The sequence below is a fragment of the Tachysurus vachellii genome, chromosome 6 (assembly GCF_030014155.1).
Source record: "Tachysurus vachellii isolate PV-2020 chromosome 6, HZAU_Pvac_v1, whole genome shotgun sequence".
Taxonomy (NCBI): Eukaryota; Metazoa; Chordata; class Actinopteri; order Siluriformes; family Bagridae; genus Tachysurus; species Tachysurus vachellii.
Genome location: NC_083465.1, coordinates 20,861,310 through 20,873,377, shown reverse-complemented (window position 1 = coordinate 20,873,377; position 12,068 = coordinate 20,861,310). Strand labels below are relative to the sequence as shown.

At 38.4% G+C, this 12,068-nt stretch overlaps 1 protein-coding gene across 1 annotated transcript in view; it reads right to left on the bottom strand.

Moving 5' to 3' along the window:
- The window catches only part of usp54a (ubiquitin specific peptidase 54a), a 48,780-nt gene extending 46,267 nt beyond the window's left edge, over positions 1-2,513 (bottom strand). Inside the window, exon 1 of the mRNA XM_060872832.1 lies at positions 2,476-2,513. The gene's annotated coding sequence lies outside the window, so the exon portion shown is untranslated. The remainder of the gene's footprint in view (positions 1-2,475) is intronic.
- Positions 2,514-12,068: the final 9,555 nt, after the last annotated feature.

Genomic DNA, 12,068 nt, shown 5'->3' with positions numbered 1-12,068 from the left:
TCAGTGAACTCATGGAGGAAGGAAGGGAGGGAAGACAAGCTCATGCTGAACTTTACATTGGCAGATGTTGAAGGCTTTTGTTTCATGAAACAGAATCATACAGTAACTTTAATAAACTACAAACTAAGATATTCAGCCACACCAAAGCCTAAAGCATCAAAAGGCATGTGAAGTCCATTTCCAGACAAAAGACATATCTAGATATCTGGATCTCACTAAGTTTTCAAAGCATAAAAACAAGAAGCCAGAGCCAGTCTTGGATTTGTGCACCATTTTGTTCCCTGTGGGACTCCATGCAGCACCTACTGCAGAATTTATAAACAGATTCCTTCCTTGGAAGTACAAATACTCAAAACCACAGCTGTGAATTTTAAGCACCCGTCTCCACAACACTTGTTCTGCATATTGAAACCGAGTCTCAAAGCCGTCTCCACTCGAGTCCAAACAGGCTCCATCTGTACAAACTGAATGTTGTGAACATCATAGACACCATGAATACAACACACTGCATTGGGGGGGGGGGGGGAGCCTGCTTCCTGATACTACACAGAGTAGGAAGAAACAAACTGAAAAACTGAAATCAAGCCAGACAATTCAAAAAGAACAAAAAAACACAATCACAATTTCTTTCAATAGTGTTACTGAGAGTGGAGGCAGGGGGAACAGAACAGTTTCCCACAATAAAGCTATTCACCCAAAAAAAAAAAAAGCTGATGCTGGAAGACAAAAGGCCTTCCTGAAACAATGCATTCCCTTTCCTTTCAAACACCAATTCTCTCTTCTCACCCTGAAAAGGCCAGGCTGAGCTGTCTACTAAAGCCACATATCTCCAATGATGACCGACGTTCACACACTCTTTTTAGTGCCACAGAACCATGTCAGAGCCGTGTTTTTTGTTCTGTATGTATATGTGAGTACAGTGGCCCGTAAGGGGAAAACAGATTATCAAACCAAATGAGAAACAAAACCCAACACACAAAAGCATTAACTCAAACAGGAAGTTTAGGTTCTAGTGAACATAACTTACAGCCACTGACTGGCTCCAGCTCATACTGTGGAGAATGAAAAAGGAGAGCTGGAGGATCTTTACATTAACTGGAAATACAGACAAAAAAAATCATTTTATTTAATTATTTTATTCATGCTTCTAATTATATTAAGTGCATTTAAGCAATGTTATTTTAGACATGCTAGAAGGTGGCTTATATTCTAATGAATTATACTTCTATATGGTAATTTAGGTAACTTCACATCAAAGTGTTAAGTTTGCATTAAAGCTAACTATATAAAAGCAATTAGCAACAAGCAACAATTCATGAGGACCCACTCTTTCTGTTTTGCTATTGTGTTTCTTTAGAATTGTTGTGTTTTCTGATTTGCTGGTGCATTTTTGTGCCCGTTTTTTTTTTTTTTTTTTTTTAGAAATTTTATTGAAATTTCACAAAAAAAATCCCCAGATCTCCCCCACATGTGGTCTAATACAAAGGATCCAAATACAAGCAGATGAGGAAAGCAGCACTTCCAAATATTGTAAATGCCAACCACAAAGTGTTCAGGACATAACCTAGGTGGATTACAGGACACAGAACAAATAGACATTTGTGCTACATGGATGATAGTGATCATGACTAAGTGATCACCACCTGCACATCCTGGTGTGTGTGTGTCTGTCTGTGTGTGAGAGAGACAGAAAGACCCATGGACCTGTTCTTTACTAGTTACTTCCTACATGACATCATCGCCTCTGAATGACACCTCGCCCTGATGTCATTAAACCTAAACACACACACACACACACTTAATGCAGCACAACTCCATGACAACAGAGAAGCAATAGGCAAACTCAGCGCACACACCCATATGCTGACTAAAGCTATACGTCCTACGCAAACAGGCCTGCTTGTTCCAAAGCACAGCAGGGAACAGATATTTTTTGTTCCTGTTCCTAAAACCTACTAAAGCATAAGAGTTCACAAAAATGTAAGCACGGTTTATGTAGAGATTTAGCTACGAATCATGTTCATTTTTATTTGGCTCAAGGGAAGCATTATTCTAAGCAAGTTACCCTGCAGTAAAAGATAAAAAAAGAGCCTGTAGCGTAAAGAATGAGGAGGTAACACACCGTGTAACCTTACAGCTACATAAATGCTGAGATGACATCAAATGTTTAGTAAAATACTCCACAATGAAGCCGATTCAGGTAAAAAATGTGCCATATATCTTACAGTGCTAAAGAATATGATGTTTTACCTTATTAAAGTGTTCTAAGCTATATAAATTGCACATTAAAGCATTTTCGACTGAGCAATATAAAGTACAGTAAGCACTTTTAGCTGTTAGTGATGTTGGTAAGGTTATATCTCAGGAAGGTCAAAACACACATCAGCAATAAATCCTGTATTCCAGATTCTAACTATAAATAAAATATTTTAATCCCAAACAAATGACACAAGCAGGTAAAATGACTGTACTCACAGTAGATTGGCAGCTGATCGGTGCCTAGCAGCTGTCTTGTGTGTGTGTGTGTGTGTGTGTGTGTATAGCAAGTTTTTCCAGGTGATCCAGAAACAATGACATCATCCCTATCAACACACACCTGTTTCCTCAGGAAGCCCCGCCCACCTTGTCAGGCTTAAAGAGACAAACCCACGTGGTAAGCTGTTCCCTATCGCCCTGATGCAAATCCTGACGCACCACAATAAATGTACTGTGCGAAGCTGTACGTATATACAGGTATGTTTACAAAAGCATAAAGGACGTTCATGTACCAGCTTCTCCCGTTTAACAACCCTGGTATATGTTACTTAAAAATAAAAGAACACTGGTGTGAACTGTTTCAAGAAACAGCTCATGCTCAGCTCATGCTCACTTGATTAGTAATAGGTTACTGTTTCATTTCCTTTAAATAAGAGTAACAGAGTACACGGTATGAAAGACGGGAAGTGATTTCAGCTGCAGACTAATAAAACTAAACCCGATATAAATACCTTTTTAGATATAACTAATAGATGAAGCATGAAATGTATTAAAATGGTAAAATTATGCAACTATATTCATGTGAGGCTTAACAGAGCTTGTTCAACCTATCTCACCTAGACAAATATAACAAAAAGAAACACTCTTGTGATTAACGATCTCCTGGAGGTCCCTAGTTAAGAACCCCTAGGCTAAACCCTAAGTAGAGAAGTGTATAGTCAAGTCTAAAGGTTTGTATACCCTTAGGATAAAACTCAGAAAACAACTGCAGACCAACATGGGTGGGGGGGTTTTACGGATGGTTGATTAATACAAGGAACAAAATCTGTCAGTTTGTGCATGTTAAGCTCTTAACAGTTTAACAAAGTAATGGTGCTTTTGATTAGAAATGTGATTCGGTTGTTAATTAAACTAGTACTTCAACTTGAGGTGAAAATGTTCCCAATCCGTAAACCCACACACATGCCATGATACATAATCTAACAGCATGATGTCACATCGATGCTGATATCAAAGCTAAGCCTCTTTTCAGCCTGCAGAATTTTAATTAGATGCGGTTAAAAAAGAGTGCTCATGCACTGATTAGGCTTTCTGTCTGTCATGTGTCATCAAGCATCATAGCTAGCGTCACTAAAGAAAATGAGAATTTTAATCTCTCTCTCAGACGCGGACAGAGTGAATAAGTGGTAATTGGGCATAACAGGAAGTGGCGCATTTGCTCAAAGTTGCTTTGCATGCTTTTTTCCCCCTAATGACAATAGTCATTAACTTTCCTGTTAAACTGTATGATCTGTTCCAATATTATTCTAACTCTTTTTTGACAAAGTCTAAGTGTAAAGTCCAGAGTTTTACAGATCACATGTAAGAAAGCAAACAGAATGAGGCATGTTGTCAAAGGAAAATAATCAACAACGGTGTAATGTGACACAGCCCAAGTTATTTTCTATACCGTGGCAAAACATTCAAAAATGTCACTTAAAGTTCACCTGATGCCTTAAAAACATGAGTAAACTCAACTTGAGGTTGTAAAGACAGTGGATTAATTTAACTTCTGAAATCATCTAAACTTGACCTCCTGACCCAAAACATGACAACTGGATTTAACGAGAAGAAATAAGTTTGCATAATTTAATGGAGCGATCATGTTTAACTGTGCAATAACAGTACAGATTATTTCTCTCATACCACAGACTGCAAATTCACCAACGATTACATTTTTTTAATTTAGAAATAAATGACAACTATTTATAGTTACATTTAATGTTATGGAACTTCCACAAAATTAGCTCCTGTTATCAGCCTCTCTCTCTTTTCTTGCAGTTGAAGAGAATATGTGAAAAAATGGAAATCCCAATGGTTTCTTGTTGTTATTGCAGTTGTTTGTTCCTATACAAACAAGAAAAATAATTAATATATTCATTTAGCATGAACTTATGGTTTTAACCCCAAACCACCATCCTAAAAGTGACTAAAAAGCTGATCCATTATGTGACTGTAGAGTAAGAACAGTGACACCAAACAGAGCCCTAAGGGGGTTCGGGTGCATATGGACAGTAGCTCAACTGTAATGCCCACCATATGCCTTCAGCTTCCTCAGGTGACCATTAGGGCAAAGGCATGATCACTGACCATAGAAAGAAACACTTCCATTATATCTGCTTTACCTCTTTGCAGCTGCTAAAGAAATACATTTAAATCTAACTAAGAGCAAAGATTTGAAAGATTGAAGCATTTATTCACTTACAGTACACTGAATGAACATGAAGAGAAACACACAAACATTTGCAAACACACACACACACTTGCACACACAAACACGCACTCGTGCACACACTCGCGCGCACACACACGCACTCGCACCTCAAAACACAGTACACCTCAGAACACGAGGTGAAACGGGATAAAAAGGTTACAAGGAACAAAGTTCTGGGGCTCAGATTTTCAAACACACACACACATTTATTTATGTTCTAATCGAGTTGTTTTTATGCATTATCCAAAAGCTCACACATGCTTCACACTGCTAAGTGTGAAAATGTCCAGGCATCAGTACAGAGACAGTGTGGAGTTCACCACTAAGAGACAGAAGCGCTGTAGACTGAGCCACATATAAGACACAAAAATAGATTTCTCTCTGCTATACTGCCTACATCATTTACAATAACCCATAAGTGCTTTCACTTTGTTTACTCTGAAACCAGCAAAGCCACACAAACCGAGTCCCAGTTCCACAATCAGGCAGTGTAGCATTAAGACGATTAGTGAGATTACTTGTTCAAAGCGATACGAACTCTGATCTCTACAGGTCTTACTAGGTTTCATAAAACGCAAGCCAAAGTGGAAAGCCGAGCTGCAGAACAATATCCTAGTGAATGGTGCCAAAAGTGTTAAATAATCTTATCCACTTTTCTATATATGCCTTGGAGAACCTGCTGTTTATTCTCACAGACAAGCTCTCTAAAGGTTTTAGTTAGTGCATCCATAATTATGTTTAAAGGTAGAAATACAGCAGGAAAGGAGATACTGTATTCTTAAAGGTCACATAAACACATTATCTACTTTTGCTTTCTTAAGACATTTATCAAAGGGCTTTTATTCCCTTTCCTTAAAAAAACCTTTCATGCTTTTGTGAGTCAGCCCTTAATCTGAAAACCATGTCATATAAATGCACTAAGTACATAACATCCATGAGGGGGTGTACTGAGATAGGAAAATAATCAACAAATCAAATGCTGATATGATTTTTTACAAAATAGTGCATTCCAAAGTGTGTTTATTCCTCTTTCGCTAGACCAATCTGCCAATCATTACAATATTTATTTATTTATTAAAGGATGACACATCGTATTTTTTTCTGTTTAAACTTATATTTAATGTCATGGGATGTGAGTGAAATGAGTTTCTGTCATCTCTTACATAAGTTCAGTGAACTTAACTTCTCTTAAAGTGAACACGAAGGGGAAAAAAAAAACTGACTTACATAATGCTCACACTGGAGACTTCTTCCACAACTGTTAAACATCTACTTATATAAGCTTTAAAGCAATCACCATTTTGTTAAATAACAACTCTTTGTATGTTAGTTATAAGATCTAGATCATTCCTGTGAATTAGAAATGCTGCTATAGAAATGCTAATGTATTAGAACCAGGATATTAATATAAACCTGTGATGTGCCTTGTAGCCTGAAAAAAATGTCAGTGCTAACATCAGTTTAGTGAATTCAGTAACGTTGTGATATAAACAACGCTATAAAGACTAAAATGCCCAAAAGTCTAATGCAGCTTTGTGTAACCTTCCCACCCCCAGCCGAAACTCTCCAAAGCCTGAAAGTAGAACTTTGCAGACAAGGCCACAAGTACTGACCATCATTATGTTAATGTATTCATCTCATATTTTTACATAACAATCCATGCCCTAGTTTAGCATGCATACCAGAGCTCACTTTTACTTTTCACTGTGAGATGGCATCAGACGAGAGGAGGAGATACAAGCCTGGAGGAAACTACATTTCATTTATTTTCACTCCATTTGTGCCAAAAACAGCTTTATCTTGTGATCAAATGTGTGGTGTTGATAAATCAACTACAAATTTCATATACGTATTCCAAAAGAGACACCGGATAAGAGAGAATGTCCATCATTATCAGGACTGTAGTATAGCAGAATGTTTTAGTGATATTATGGCTTGTCAATGATTCTGTCTGTTCAGAGAAAAACCTCAAATGGTTTATTCCCTAATCATTTTAGATACTTTATACTGTACAGAGCTAAATCATACCCAGTCAATTAAATGCATCAACTTAAAAGCTATAAAGAGACTTAAAATATATTTTAATATTTTACACTTAATTCAGAATGTGAGTTTGAATTAAATGATTATCCCTACTGTCATATAAAGAGTATTATAACCTTTATTTATATAGGATATTACTGAGCCTAGCCAACGGTAGAAACAGTAACACAGTGAGGATTTAGACACAAAAGCTAAACTGTCAGACCTACAGCATCATGGATTCAGCACAAAACTAAAGATGCAATCTTCACACACCAAACAAATATTAGCTGATCAACAACATCTGGGGTAAAGAGAAAATTAAAAATAAATTTTATTGTAGGCTATACTACCTTTTTAAAACAAGGAAATTTGATTATGTAAATATAAAGTATATAAAAACTGAACCAAAACTCAAAGTCAACCTTGCATAGCTTTTCTATGCTTCTGATTTGGTGAATCTTGCCAAATTTGGCATCGAGGCTCAGTAAATATTGATTCATAGAGTAGCATAGGAATACTCTGTCTGATAAAGTGCACGTGGAGGTTAGCAGATGAAAAAGCCTTTTCACTTAACAGAACAATCTGATGCTCAAAAATGAAACATATACCTAGTTCTTAGAAACCAATATTATAGCTTGAAATAAAATTGTATTGCACCGTCAGGCATGCAAATGTTTTGAGTCAAAATACTCAGCTAGAGTTTGGAAAAAAATCTGAAATCATGAAAAGCATGATTATGCCAGCAACTGTTAGCAATGTTGAAGACTGTATTCTGCTACTGTATTCAATATGACATATTCACATAAACACCTACAGCTGAATCATTGTTCATCAGTGTAATAACTGTGAAACATGACTGGGTCCCTTCATGTGACCGGGTGTGTCATATGATTCAGTGGCAAACTCATGGAATTTAGTAGAAATGGGGTTTCTAAAGCATAGATCACATATTTGCTGTAAGGGAGGCTCAGTTTAAAAGCAAGTGTTCTGTAGGATGAGAGAATACATGTCTGTCTGTTCTGCACATACGACCAAGCTACATTAGCGCTTCCACGTGACAATCATGGAATATCTTTGCACATTTTACAAATAACACGCTTGACTTAGGCATGTGAAGATAATCATTAAAAATCTGTGATATTTAACACAAGCACTATTACCATAGTTCTTGGGATTCATTTTTATGAGGCTGTTATATATTACATTTTGGACCGAGACCATATATGTTTGAATTTAGAAACATGGTAGTCATTTGTGGCAACAATCAGGGAGCAAATGTGGCCTCACTGCAATCAAAAACAGTCTGGGGTTTGCAGCTGACAGCATGTGACAGAAGAGCTCGAATACAGTTCCTGCTTGTGCTGTGTTTATATTCTGAACGCAAAGCTGTACGTTCTGCTTTATACAATATCTGATACACACAGTGGTTAGGAAGGCTGAGTAGTAGCTGTGTCCTGACAGTCAGATTCAGATGGGTTCATTACTATTATTCTACAGCAGTATACAGGAAAGAGGAAAGTGCCAGAATATGAGTGGGCCAACACTGAGTAATCACTGCGATCAGGGCAGCATGCTGGCCAGCAATTATTTCCAGGATAAAGACAATATGTGTGTATGTTGTGTAATGCCACATGTAGACTGACAAAGCAGATCTAAAATGTAATGCTGCTTACTTTTATTTAACCTGCCATACAGTAAAAACAGGTACCGCTGACCAATTACTAATTTTTGAATCTATTATTGTGAAAACACCATAAATCGAAATGAATTGACTCAATAGGATTTTACTGCTTGATGCATGAGGTTATAAATACCTTACATGAACACATTAATAACCAACCTGGACAATAACAAGCAAATTTTTTCTGAAATGTTTTCAACATGGAGTAGCAAGATGGTAGGTAGCATGTAGCACCATTGGAGCTCTAAAATCCCCTTCTCAATAACGAGCTTAGATTACTATCTGTGCATGTTCGCCCCATGTCTGTATGTGTTTCCTCAGGTTTGTGACTCTACAATGCCCCTAAGAGTGAGAATGTGTGCATTGTGTATTGTGTATTATGATGGTGTGATGTCTCATCCAGGGTGCATTCCTGCTTCAGACCCAGAGATCCCTAGACAGTTTGTTTGCACTAAAGCCCTGACCAGGAGAAAGCAGTTGCTGAATATGAATGAGTGAAAATTTGAGGAAAGCATTTTTGGGGGAACTGATGGATGGATGGATGGATGGATGGATGGATGGATAGATAGATAAATAGATAAATAAACCCTGCCCTGCAGTTACAGAGAGACAACCAGAGATGTTGTCCTGGACCATGCTAGGATAAGGGACAAGGACGTTTTAGTAGTCCACTGAAATGAAGAATAAATCTGTTTAAAATAACCTAATCAGTATATGATAGTCAAAAATGTAGGAAATGCATGACTGGCAACTCAGCACTTTCTCATTTCCAATAATCGTTTAATCTGGCTCAGGGTCATGGTGGATCCAGAGTCCATCATGGGGGAATAAATTGAAAACCAGTCTATGGCAGAGCAGAATTTTATACTCATTCACACTAACTTAGTATAACCCTCCTCTCTCCATATTTTTGGAAACTGCAGATCCTGGAGTGGAGTTCATGTGAACATGCATCATGAAAAACACAATGTGGAGAGTAACCTAAAGCCAGGATTAAACCCTACACCCTGGAGTTGTGCCATTGTGCCACCCTGTAACTCCCTAATACATCCCCTATTTTGGAAAATGGTTTGGTTTGCTGTTTTTATTTTTTTTCACGGGCTGAACTTCAACTGAGAATTTTATGGCTAATTATAGACATTTTCCCCAAATGTATGGGGTCTCTAGCAGTGACTTTCATTCACAGATGTTTGCTAAAATCTGGTACACAAATAAGCAATGAAAACAAAGACAAAGGAAGTTTGTCATGTGACATCTCAAGAATGACACATTTCTTAAAGCAGTACTGAATACTGCGTTAGAACTAGTTATATCCCTGGAAGCCCATTTTACAACGATTTGCCCACAGCCTGGGCAACATTCACAGTAGGCCTGAGTAAACCGTAGTCTGCAATGCAACAGATGTCATAGGGTGGTATGAAGAGGTCTTATCTCACAAATAATTGGTGCCCCCCTGCCCACTCCCCAGGATTTGCACCATATAAGAACCAGAATCCGGGCAGGAAAAATCACTACTGACCCTTCACACCCTGGCCACAAATTCTTTCAGCTCCTCCCTTCTCTCAGGTGCAACAGAGCTTTGTTTACCAAAACTGCCAGACACAGGAAATCACCCTGATTATACGTTACACACACTACTGCTGCTGCATATTGTACAAAAAACATAATATTGCACAATACGGTTATTTGCACTACCATGCACTCTCACACTTTATGTACATAACTGATCAGTCATATATTCTGTATTCATATTTAATACTCAGATACAATGTCTATATTGTACCTCATCGTCTGTATTGTATTGTCTTCTATAGTGTAGCGTTGTACTTTTGAGAGTCACAAACAGCTGGAACCAAATTCCTTGTGTGTGTCAACACACTTGGCCAATAAACCTGATTCTGATGCTTTCCTGAGGTTGAAACTGTGCAAAACAGCCAGGTTTGCAGTTACCTGGTACTATGCACTGAGTACAAAAGATGACTGACTTGGAAGGGACAAATACAGGAGTGAAAGGACCAATGAATGAACGTGCTGAAAGGGGATCTATGGGGTGATGAAGATTGCACAACACACTGTGAAGTAGACACCTCATACAGCAGGATACACACCGAATACACACTATCACGTGGTCTATCATACAGAGATCAGGTGAAATATCCTGACTGGAACAAAAAGGCTCAGCTCGTACTCCAGTACACTATAGTAACGTAGTCTGAAGTAGATGCGCAGTGCTATTAGCTGCTAGCTGAGCACCAAAAGCAGCTTCGTCAGCAGCTTTAGGATCTGCGTTTAACGTGTTTCCTAATTTCCTCCTTCATGCACATGAGGGCTTTTTCATGCAACACGCTGTTCATTTACACGTAGCATTATTCCACGCATCGCTTTGACAATTCAGAACAATTTAAAACTAAGTAATGGATCTTCTGCAGCAGCTCCGTCACAACCTGCACACTAGCGCACTGTATAGCATGTTGTTATGCTACGCCTCCTGGGTAACCATGGCAACCTTATAGTAATGTACGGTTGTGTACTTTCATACACTGTAGTAGGTTTTATTACGGCATGGGACGGGACCCAGCAAACGTCACTCATTCTTTAAGACCTGCACATGTGTAAGTGTGTGTGTGCGTGTGTGTGTGTGTGCGCGCGCGGGCGCTCATTACGCTACATCTGAACTTCAAAACACAAACATATAATAGACAGAAACAGCACGAATAAGTGTTAATAGTAAGATTTTTTTTAGTTTGCTTGCCTGGTTCGAGTAGGTGTCGGTCCGTTACCTCGTTGTGTGGTTCGCCACTCAATCTTTACACATCCTCCGGCGTCACTGTGTGTGTGCTGCAGCCAAGGTAACCGAAATCTCGCGAGAGTCACCCAGGTGGTGACCGTGTACACAACTCTCGCGAGACTTGCTCAGGTAGTCACAGTGCGACACAGATAGATAGATGGATGGATAGATAAGATAGATAGATAGATAAGATAGATAAGATAGATAGATCGATAGATCAGAATCAGAATCAGATTTATTGGCCAAGTGCATTGACACACACAAGGAATTTGGTTCCAGCAGTTTGTGACTCTCAAAAGTACTTACATAACTAACACTATACTATACTATACAAAAGTATACAAGACAACAATGCAGACGATGAGATACAATATAGACAGGATGAGTATAAAATATATAAAGTATGAATACAGAATATGAACGATTAGTTATGTACATAAAGTGTGGGAGTGCAAATAATATTGTGCAATATTATGCATTTTGTACAATATCTAGCAGCAGTAGTGTGTGTAATATATACAGATGATTTGATGACTGACTGTCCTGATAATGCAGTACTTATGATAAGAAGCAGTGAATATAGTTATGGTGAGTTGTTGATCAGGGTGATTGCCTGGGGAAAGAAACTGTTCCTGTGTCTGGCAGTTTTAGTAAGCAAAGTTCTGTAGCGCCTGCCAGAAGGGAGGAGCTGAAAGAGGTTGTGTCCAGGGTGCAAAGAGTCAGTGGTGATTTTTCTTGCCCGGTTTTTCTGCTGTTTTTACTGTGCGTTGCAGTCTGTTTCTGTCCTGTTTTGTTGCTGCACCAAACCAGATGGTGGTGGATGTGCACAGGACAGATTCAATGAC